Raw genomic sequence first — 11,756 nt, 5'->3', positions numbered from 1 at the left:
AGACTGTTTGGACTCTGTTTGTGGAATTCGACTTGGACTTGGTTTGACCAACTGGATATTTTAACGACTTAGACTGGCTGTGGTTTGGACATTGCTTAATGTTTGGCTCTGACATTCTTCTTTTGACCCCTTGCCTGCTTCACGCTCCATCTGCTGATATATAGCTCTTGATTAGCCTGGCAGGTTTACAACAGCGGGATGGTAAGTTTTGATGGATTTAACATTGGTGAGCACCCTTGGACAGTTAAAAGGGGTATATTGGCAATCGGACCTTTGTGGTTGTGGCGGCCCATGGATATTGATTTGCTATGAAACCTGCTTCAGGGCTTCACAAACTTCAGGGCTGCACAGCTCGGGGGGGTGCGAAGACCCAGAAGTTGTCCAGGCCCCTTTGGGGTTGACTATGAAGGGGAGGAAGTGGGTTCTACCTGCTTCCTTACTGAGTCAGTGTGTGTCACCCATACATGGCCCAGAGGAGAACAGCGATGTTTGAATTTGGCCTTTGATAGGCCCACATTTTCAGGGGATGGAGTTTGCCCCTGCTTTCCAGTTTGCTTATTTCATTTAATTTGATCAATAAAAATGTGGCTCTTACATCCATAATAATATGTATGTGTGTTTCCTGAGGCTGGGGTGTGGGACAATATGATTCCCTGTCCTCAAAAGGCTCAAGACTAAAAAGAAATGGGAGGGAACATGAGCATCATGCACCAAATGGATGCTATGCTGAGCTGAATAGGGACAGTTTGTCTCATCTTCATAAATATAAGAAAGCTACTTTAAAAGGTGCTTCTTTGTTGTGTAGTGGTTAGAGTGTTGGACTAGGACCAGAGAGACCACTCAGCCAAGAAACTCACTGGGTGATTCTGGGCCAGTCCAGTCTGAGTGGTTGAACTGGGTCAAACTAGTTCAACCCATTTCGGATGCTTGTAAAAGGGAATACAGTAAGACTCTGTGGCTCCTTGGCAGCATGCAATTCCTCTGCTGTGGTGGCAGGCCAGCAGCAGCTCCCTTAGACCCCACCAGCACTCCCCACAATAGGTCTGGGCTGATGAGAGCAAGAGCCGGCGGGTCCTAGGGGAGCCACCACTGGCCTGCCGCCACCACAGAGGGGTTGTACACTGCAGCAGCCCATAAGATAACCTCCTGCCTGCCCCTGACACCCTTTTTCAACACCCCTCCACCCGATGCTTGTAAAGGGGAATCCTTACTGGATGTGGTTTCCCACATCCGGATGTGGGCAACCACAGTTAAAGGAAAAAAATGGACCCCTATTTTCCCTCCCCAAACTCTATTTGTCTTCGGTTATCTCATAGTTATGTGACTGCCACCTACAGTTTGGTGGTGCCAGCATTACATTAAAATGCTGGCACTGCTCTTAGCCTTCTCCGAAACCGGAGTTGAGAGAGAAACCTCCTCCCTTGCACCAGATGCTATTGGCTCTGTGGGCTGTCCTTCACAAAAGAAGGAAGCCTGCACAGCCAGATCCCCAGCCTCTCTGCAGTCTCACTAAACATCTGAAAAAATACACGAGAGCGGGGGGGAGAGGGCACAGAACTGAGGGTCCGTTGGATACTGCGTTGGATCCTCAGTTTCACGTCGCATCTGAAGGCAGCCACTGCTAATCCTCTTGCTTCTTTGGCACTTCCTTGGTCAGGATGTTAGCCAATATTTTGAGTATGGCCTGCTTTTTGCAGAACAACACATGGTCTGACGTTCTTACTATGTTATAGCTTTACTTTTTGATGACAATCTTCCAAAACATGGGTAGTAATTCATTTTCTCTATTAGCACAGGTGCCTAGTAAAATTATGTATTTATGTACATTTTTATGTTAGTTTTAATATTAAACACCCATGAATTTTTTTACAATATTATAACAGTATTACCAGGATAACAACACTAAGCCATACTCTTATTTTCATAACTTGTAATCTGTTTTTTTTAAAAAAAAATCTACAGTAAATTTTGTTGTAACTGTAGAAATTAATCATTTGGGCTTTTGCAGGGGGGTTGTGTAAATAGGCATATGTTTATTTTATTTTTCCCAATCCAGAATTATGGCACAAGAAATAAAGTGTACAAAATATGCTTTGGAATAAAACCCAATGGAAGCAACAGAATGGCACGTGAGTCATTTTCAGAAGTTCATTTTAGAATGAACACATATGAAGGGACATGTAGCAGCTTCCACTTATGCACGTTCATATGAACCCCTGAACTTGCATGCACATAGACTCACTTTGGATGCTGAAATGACCATGAGTAGGTCAGGGGCAACCCACTGCCATATAGCCCCAACACCATGTGCACTTCCATTCTGTCCAGAATGAACATCTGAAAAGAGCTCAAATTCACATCCTAATATCTTATTGATTTCAGTGGGACTTCTAGAATAATCCTAAGTACTTCCACCCATAACTAATTCCTATTGATTGCAATGAGATTTACTTCCAAGTAAGTAGGCTGAAGACTGCATGACTAGCCTGTGCTAGACTGTGACCAATTGTGTTGACTGTTCAAGGTGACATCAAATGTTCTGGCTTTCCTACCTTTCTGGCTCTAAAATTCAGGTGGAGACAAACATGTATGTCCCACTTTCCGTTTATTTCAAGATGATCTGGAAGTGGAAGGGATTAAACAAACAAGTATATTGTCTTCAAGAGTCCAGCAATGGTTTCTGTGAAAACTGACAAAAATTACCCATGCCTACAATGATAAAATACCATACTTATTTGATCAAAATAATTATAGGAAAACATGACATTCAAAGCTGAATTTTTTTTCAAGCTCTACTTTAAAAAAAAGTATTAAAGACCAATCAATACTATTCTTGACATCTGCAGGTCACTTCTTCAAAACTGAGATAATTGAGTATTTGAAGGATCACAAATCATATATTGATCTGAGGAATTTAGGTGCTGCACTTAGGAGAATGTGTTCACATCACGGGAATGATGCACTGATGCCACAGTTGCCTATTTCTGTGATGCTCAGCAATTTTAGGCATGTTTTAATAGCTAGAGAAAAGTGTAGTCAGTGGCATCAATAATAGTGTGAAAGGCTGAAATTACATAAAATCCCTTTCTCTGGACAAACACAGAAAAATATAACCTAACTGCTGTGCTATCTATTGGAATAAAGGAAAGATGGCAAACTTGGGGTGCTATCCAGAGAAAGTTAAACATGTCTGAAGGCTGATTTGTGTTATAATAGTAACTACCGGAGATATGCTTGTGAGAAAAGCTTTTAAAAGCCTTTAAATACCTTGCATTGGACTTCTTATTGTGACAGAGTAGATTTTTTTTATACATGGAGGGGGGGGAAAGATAATTTGTGATTCGATCCAAGCCCTGATGCAAGCAATGTGACTTCAGTGCACAGTTTAAGCATCAAATTAATGTTTTAACTTTTCTGTTTTTTGTTGTAAACTGTCCAGAGATGCAAGTTTTGGGTGGTATAAAATATGTTGAATGAATGAATGAATGACTATTTCTTTCAGTGGGTCTTAAAACATGTCTGACTTTTTCTGGGTTGCATCCACTGGCAATTCAGTATGGAATCCAAAGATAAAATAAGTTATTGCACTATGCTCCAGAAGCCAAGTTTTGCAATTGTTTGAGTCTGGAAACAACCTCCTTCCCCTAGTTTTTATTATCTGAGCCAAAATTCCTTTCATTTTTGGCTTGGCTTGAAAATAAGCTTTGGCGATTCCATGCTGCTCTCTCTCCTCCCAATTCTCTCCCCCCAATTATTCTCTTCCAGGAGTAGCAGTTCGGGATATCTAAAATGCATTTTAAATGTCTTCCCATCTAGTATCTGTCCCATTTCCTTGAAAGCCTTTTGTCCTTGCCTTTTCCATACAAGAAAAATTCTCCTGAGAAGTTCTTGAAATCTTTACAATGACGGAAAATAATTACTGGTGATGATTGTTAATTGTAATTTTTTGTAGATGTTTTGGTATTTCTGGAATAAAGTAGTTTGAAACAATCTTTTCAAGCTAATGGGATTAGTAGGCAGTGTTTTAAAATGAAAAAAAAAAGCTGTCAGTAAGGATTTTGGTGGTGATCATCTGACAATTATGTTCTGGACTTGCACTTAGGCAGAAATGGCAAAGAAACCACTAAGAAACAAAAGTCTGTGTCTTCTGTGTGAATGAGAGTGGGGCCAGTGCTTTTCTTCTGCAGAAAGAGGACTAAGATTGGGGGAACCAATTAAGACACAAAGGGAGCCGGCTTCCTCTTGCACAATGGAGAATTAAAGAAAGAGTGAGTAGCAATTGAGTGATCAAAATCAGTAAAGAGCCATCACATCTTTTACTCCCAATAAAAGAGAATGCCAATTGCTTAGTTTCCTGTTCCAGCTCTAATACTCGTTTAGCAGACAGAATGCCACAGAGGAATTCATTTCTTTTGGGGTTTTTTCTTGTTAAAGATACTCATTAGGTAGTGTATAGTCTTCACACAGATAAAATCCATAGTACACATGGTATTCTGCATGTGAATTCATTTGTGCGTGTGCATACCACACTTTTCACCTACATAACATTGGCTGCCAGATTAATGCACTAGCACAACAGAGATGCATACATGCAAGAATATCACATTTATTTATTTAACATATTTTTATATACGTCTGGGCATAGCTGAGTGGATGCTCAATAATGCTCAGTCTCTTGCACCCTTGGTATTGTGCTTGCACAACAAGGACAGCAGATAGCTTTGCACCATCCCCTGCAATGTATATGGACCGAGGAAGAGGTTTTATAGCAGGAAATGCACTACAGGTTGGAGAAGCACACCCTGTTGCAACATAGAAAACATTAGTCTAGGACATAAGCTTATGACTTAGCAAAACTAGCTAGTGCAACATGTTTGCACAGTGCAACATGTTTGCACTAGCTCAATGTTAGTCTGGATGTCAGCCAGTGTTGATAATGAGATATACATTTTCAAAAATAAAGAAATGCATAGAACATGGCACTTTCCTAGTTAGTGAACAAATATTTCAATAAATCCTAAATGCCCTGAAAAATAATGGAGAATGGCTGACATCCAGAGCAAGGCTACAAGGAGGCAGCAAGAGTCAGTGTCCTCATAGCCAGAGGCTACTCTTAACACAGTTGAGGTAGAGTGCACATGTAACACAATGGTACATGTACCAATGGAATGTACATGTGACACAGTCAAAGTTCCCAGCAATGGAGTCTCCATGCGGATGGCGAGGGGGAGCTATTTTTGCTGCTCTTCCCTGCCTCCAGAAGCGCTCTGTGCCTTCAAGAAATATGAAGGCTCTGAGCAGAAGTGTAGGGAGGCTGGCGGTGGCCTGTGTGCAGCCGCCACGGCTCTCTGGCCCCGCCCCCTGCATCTGACATCAGACGCAGGAGCCCGGCTAGCCACGTCCCAGCATCTGATGTCAGATGCAGGAGTCCTGGTTTCTCTTCCAAACGGGGCCGTGTGGCCCCGTTTGGAAGAGAGATCGGCCTGCGTGGCATTGGGCAGCATGGGCCAGAGACACTCTCCTTGCTTTAAAGGGAGATTGATCAGCCTGCTGCATTGGCAGCAAGACCAGGAGCAGCTCTCCCTGCCTTTAAGGCAGGGAGAGTCCCTCTGGCCTCACTGCCAATGCAGCGCAGGCTGATTTTGGCCGTTTCGGACCTAAATAATGCCCCTCGCGTCTGATGTGAGACATGGGTGGGTGTGTCTGGGGCCGCGCTTGTGGCTCCTGATTGGTGGCGGCCCGGGTTCTTTGAACCTGTTCACCTAATAGTGGCTCTGCCTCTGGCTCTGAGGGCTGCATTACCTCCAGGGACATTTTTGAAGGGAAAGAATGCTTCTGGAAGAAAGGAAGAGCAGAAAAAATCACTCTCCTCTCTCCAAGCCTTGAGTTCGGCTGCTGGGAAAGCTTCCAGGTATAAGGGCACAGTTTCTTATTGCGTCCTCACAGGATAGTTCTGGATATCAGCCACTTTCATTTAGCTGTTACCAATATATTTCACTTGTATGGTTAAATGGCTCTTACAACATGCTAGGAAATCCTTTTAAGTTTGTGGTTATAAACAACTATCCCATAATGTGTTCAAGCAACAAATATATTGTTCACCGACATCACGCTTATCTTATTGAACAAGGGTTAACATAAGAGTTCACAGTTAGTCTGCTGCGATAAGCCTAGAAAATAAAAGTGTAGAAGGTTATCAGCCGGAAATATTTGGCTCATTAATTTTTGGAAGCATGCTCAGATACAGTAGCATAAACTTCTACAAATGCTAATTAAATGTGGTTTACCTACCATACCAATAAATATGTAATACCTGTGAGAATTAAGCATGGCTATTACATCAGTTGGACTTTTTTCTAAGATTCAAAACTGCAGAGGGAATGCCACGAACCTTATAAAAACTGAGACAACCCAATGGCTGAACTATATGTGATGCATAATAACGGAACTTGTTAATAAGCAGAGTCCAGAGCTGCATGGGGCAAAACATACAGGGCCATTGTGATACTTGCCCCATAGGGCAAATAGCAGCTCTTTGGTGGGAGGTTTTGGTGATTATTTTAATCAGAAAAACATTGTGGAATGGCAGAGACTGATCTCATCAGATTCTACCACCACCTTAAAAAAATATGAGATTTTCCCTTTAACTTATGCATGGATCTTATCTAGTTTATATCATGTTCTTATCATGTCTTGTCATTTGTCTTATATAGTTCTTATCATGTCATATCTAGTTTTGCCCTGAGCTAGCATGGGCTTATTGGCCTAAGTGAAGGATACTTGCTAGGAGTATGAGAGGTTTTGGATCCATGTGCATACTCTGAGTGTGAGGGCTTGAACTTAAAAAAAAATGAGGAGGAGACATAGTTTGGTCATGAGGTCATGACTTGCAGGCCTGTAGTTTCAGTTCTCATTGCTTCCACCTCTGGTTATAAAGATCTCAGATAGTAAGGCAGGGAAAATCTCTGCTTGGGTCCTTGGAGTGCTGCTGCCAATCACCACAGACCAGGCCTACTCGACTTTGGGCATCCTGCAGATGGCCTAAAATTCCCATAATCCCGGCTATTGGCCACAGTGGCTGGGGATAATGGGAGTTGTAGTAAAAACAACAACAACAGCTGGTGGGGGGCATAGACAATAATTTGCTAGATAAGACAATGATTCATCAAGAAAATTAATGGCTCTTTCTGCCATGTTGACCAGTATATTCTGGTCAACATGATGTGCAACCTACTGTCACTTGAATGTGCCGCCCTGGGGCTGCTGCAGGCTTGTAAGCAGCCCCAATACTGTACTTTTGAGAACCAGTGGTTGCTCAAGCAGCACTACCAGTTTTCCCCCACTTGCCACAATGGAAAATCCAACTGGCTCTTAATGGAATCGGGACTACATAAAAGACAACAGCAGCCCTGGGGTGGCCAACATATTGTGCAGCCTAATGTTCCAGTGACAATAGGCTGCACAATATGTTGGCAGTGATTCCTGCACACATTAGGACTAGGAAATGTCTATATATAGTTGTTGTGACTTGAAGTTGCATTAGGGAATGCAAACCAAATGAAGTTGTTTTGTCTTTACAACAAAGCTTTCCAAACTACTCCAGTAATTTTGTATTTTTTTTTTGTTAAGGCAGGTAACAAGCAATTTTTAAAGCTATCAACAAGAGAATCAGTGTGACTACTCAGACCCTTCAGCCCTGCTGGGAGAACACCTGGTCTTGGTTAGATTGTTCACATATACCAAGAACATCTGGATGCTAAAATTATCTGAGTTAAAGGGAAGGGAGATACATCTCCATGGGATGCTGTCATGTGTGCTATTTGAGAAAGTATTAACAAATGCATAGTCTAGTAAACTCTAAAGAAATATATTTGTATATTTGTATGCATATAGTAACTGTGTCATTTGGGGGCTGGGGTGTAGTAAAAGGTGATATTGTAGCTCTCCAGCTTCCACTGGGGTTCAGGTTCTATGCTAGGACCAACAGGAAATAGGAAATGTCACAGGAATAATTGCTGCAGAATTGGAAGTGGTGCTGTGGTGGCTAGATGATGTGTTTTATATGCTGGACTAGCTTCATATTACTCATTACAGTGCACATGTGTAAATTGTTTCTTGGCTTATACTTGTATCTGTTGGCTTTTACTTCTTGGGTACATGGACAGCAGTTCATTTCAGACTATTTTTAAGACTATAATCCAATGTGTCTATATAGTCCAAAATGTATCTGAATTGGGCAGCGACCAGAGATGGTCAGTATCTAAAATGCATGTATTTTAAAATATGTATTTTCAATACTTTTGTATTTTGTATCTAAAATACTTTTCATAACATTATTTTGTATTTTGTATCTAAAATACATTTGTTCAGGTATTTTGTATTTTTAAAATACATTGCCCAAACCAAAATACAACAGCCAACAATTGCTTTGTTGTTTGTTTGTTGTTTGTTTGATTTTGCTTCAGGGGCTGCCTTTTTATTTCAAGCAAGCAGCCCATTCACATCAGCAAGCTCGTATGCTCAGGTTCATCAGTCAGTTGAACAACCCAGTCCATCCTGTGTTGTCTTTGTAGCAATTCAGCAAGCAAGTTCTTAGGAGGCACGCCCTTTCACTCTAGGATTCTCTGATTAGAAGTAAGAAGGAGAAAAGCAAGTGGTAACTGGCTTGTCCAGTTTGAAATGACCAGGCAGATGTCTTTTAATGATCAGTGAACACCCACATTGGGATGCAAATTCCACCCCCACCCCCTTGGAAGGTGGGATGATTTGCAGACATGTGGATTAATTGAGATTTGCCTACACATTGCCCTTCTCTGGTCTACAGTACAGCAATCAGCAAAGTGCAGTTAGGAGGACAAGATTTTCATTTGCTTCCTAATTGCAAAGAGGTGAGAGAAACTGAGAATCCTTATGTTTGTGTGGCTGGGAAAAGGCCCCATGTTTCCTATGTGTAGGGTCCATTGCCCATCCAGTCCAGCATCCTGTTTCATGCCTCTGAGAAGCCTACAGGCAAGAGCTGAGGGCATGCCCTCTCTCTTGCTGTTGCTACCCTGCAACTGGTATTTGGAGGCATCTTGCCTCTGAAGTGCCTGGAGCTGGCAACGCACAGCCTTGTAGGAATAAAAGATATGCTTATATCTGTCATGCTAGATTGCTGAAAATGCTTTGTTATGCTTTTTGCGTGTTCATTTTATGGGAACTGTTTGGGGATCTGATCCTGTGTATGTTTCGTACTTTGTTGTGCTATTCCTAGTATGCACCATAGGCTATGTAGGCTACATGATGAGTTACGATTCTAGTATTCCCCCAAACTCACTGGTGTTTAAGCCATCCTGACTTTTTGGATGTTGTGTGTTTTCCCATTTTGGCCTGGAATTGAGGGAAGCCCACCACTTTTGTGAGTTATCAAGGCTATTCTCATGACCATGCGAAACTCAACTAAGGGAGCCTAACCCGGTTTCATGCAGCCATGTGCTGCAACGGGAGCTGTACGGCTCCTGGCAGCAAACCTCCCTAACACCCTCCACTCACCCAATTAAACAAGGTTAGAGGAACATGCGCTTCTCAGACCCCCTTATTCTGATCATGAGTCGCCATGGCATGGCTCAGCACCGTGGTGACACATGAAGAGACCCCCAACCAGGAGGCTACAACAAGCCTCCTAGCATTGGGGGACTCCCCAGAATGCCCTGCACACTCACATGGAGCATCCTGGGTCTTCTGGGGGCCGGGAGGCCCCTGATCCCCACACCCCCAAGCGGCTCCATGACAGAGTTGGTAATCGTGTGGGTGGCAGATCTGGCCTCCCAGGGAGGGCTGGATGCTTGTGGGGGGGGAGGGGGGCAGAGCAAGTCAAGCCCATTCGCCTCGCCAAACCCCTTCCAGCTCTCCACACTGCTCATGTGGAGAGCTTTATTTCTCACGTTTGTCAGGAATCTTCTTCCTATTGTTTGGAAAACTCTACCTTGAGGGAGAAACATTAAGCTTTTGATTGTTCTGCCTATATCCAAGAGGGGATACTTAACCTCAAGTTAGGTGAGGGGAGGGACTTGTAAGGTTGCTGTTTTCAACATGCTACTTTGCTGTTAGTTTTGCTTTGTTAGCTGAGACCAGGCTACATGGCTCCTGGGAATGTACAGACTTCAGCACGATCCAAGCTTTTGTTATCTGAACTGCAATTTGATATCTAAAAGTTACCAAGTCTCCTGTCTAACACCAGATAGGAAGAAAGGTATCTCGCTTGTGCATTTTTACCATTTTGCTTTGGTTGCCTGTGAACTGTCCTACTTTTTATATGTACCTAAATAAACTAGCTTTTGATTGTTTTAAAGCTGATCTGGCTGGAAGCATGCTCCGTTCTGTTTCTCTACATGCCTGCTCCGGCTACATGCTCCAAAGAAGTTCTAATTTTAAGGCATTTTGGCTATATTTTGAGTTCACCCTGGTTCACCCTAGATAGAACAGGGGATGTTTTGATGTAAGTTTTGTCTTATAGGAGAATGGTGGCAGCTCTGCCAGAGGATTCATTTAATTCATGTAAAAGGTTTTATAATTTTTTTATTTTAGATTGTGGGCTTCGATTTACAGAGTGAAAAGAATATTCCATTTTTAAAACTATGATCAATTGTTGATGAATAAAGATTTCTAGAAATATAAATAACGAATACATCTAGATGAATACACCTGTGTCTGTCCTGGGGACTGGGTTTAACCATAGGAACATAGGAAGGAACATAGGAAGTTTCCCTAAACTGAGTCAAGCTCTTGGTCTGTCTAGCTCAGTATTTTCTACTCAGACTGGCAGCAGCTTCTCCTAAATTGCAGGCAGGAGATTATCTCAGCCCTGTTGCTGCCAGGGAAGTGAGGGCACCTGGAGCTTTCTGCATGCAAGCATGCAGGTGCTCTTCCCAGAGCAGTCCCATCCTCTAAGGCAGGCCTGCTCAATTTCAGCCCTCCTGCAGATGTTGGCCTACAACTCCTATAATCCCTGGCTATTGGCTACTGTGACTGGGGATTATGGGAGTTGTAGTCCAAAAACAGCTGGGGGTCCTGTTGAGTAGGCATGCCCTATGGGGAATGTCTTACAGTGCTCACACATGCAATTTTCTATTCAAATGCAAACCAGGGTTGACCCTGCTTAGCAATAGGGAGAATTCATGCTTGCTACCACAAGACCTCTCCTCCCATGTGCCTCCCCCCCACCCAAAATTGAGAAGTCTATGCCCCTGGTTTTTGAATTATTGATCTGATTGAGTGTTAGAGATGTGTTGAGAGCAATAACAAAATATGATTATTCACAGTAGTATGTTGGGTAGCCCATTGTCGGACGGCTGGTTTTTTAGATATAATACCAGTCTAACATCAAGTGGTCCTGTAGAATGGTTGTTTTCCTTTGCTGGAATGATTCACAGCCCCAGGGGGCACAAGTGATTTAATCTTTGGAAAACTTGTATTGCTTAAAGGAAATGGAAACAAGTTTGGATAAGTAACAAACTTCTCAAAATTGTTTCCTTTTTCCAGGTATTGTATTTTGTATATTAAGATGTATTTTTAAAAACTATTTTGTATTTTTATTGGTTGTTTACCAAGTATTTTGTATTTTTTAAAATCTAAAATACATTTTCTCAAGTATTTAGTATCTAAAATACTTTTTCTGAGTATTTTGCCCAACTCTGGCAGTGACACATTGCCAGAGGCATCTAGTTCTGGGACAAGGTAATGACATCATCACCCTGTGCCAGGGCTTGGAGGCCTCA

Source organism: Hemicordylus capensis, chromosome 4 (genome assembly GCF_027244095.1).
Source record: "Hemicordylus capensis ecotype Gifberg chromosome 4, rHemCap1.1.pri, whole genome shotgun sequence".
Taxonomy (NCBI): Eukaryota; Metazoa; Chordata; class Lepidosauria; order Squamata; family Cordylidae; genus Hemicordylus; species Hemicordylus capensis.
This window is presented reverse-complemented; position numbering follows the sequence as displayed.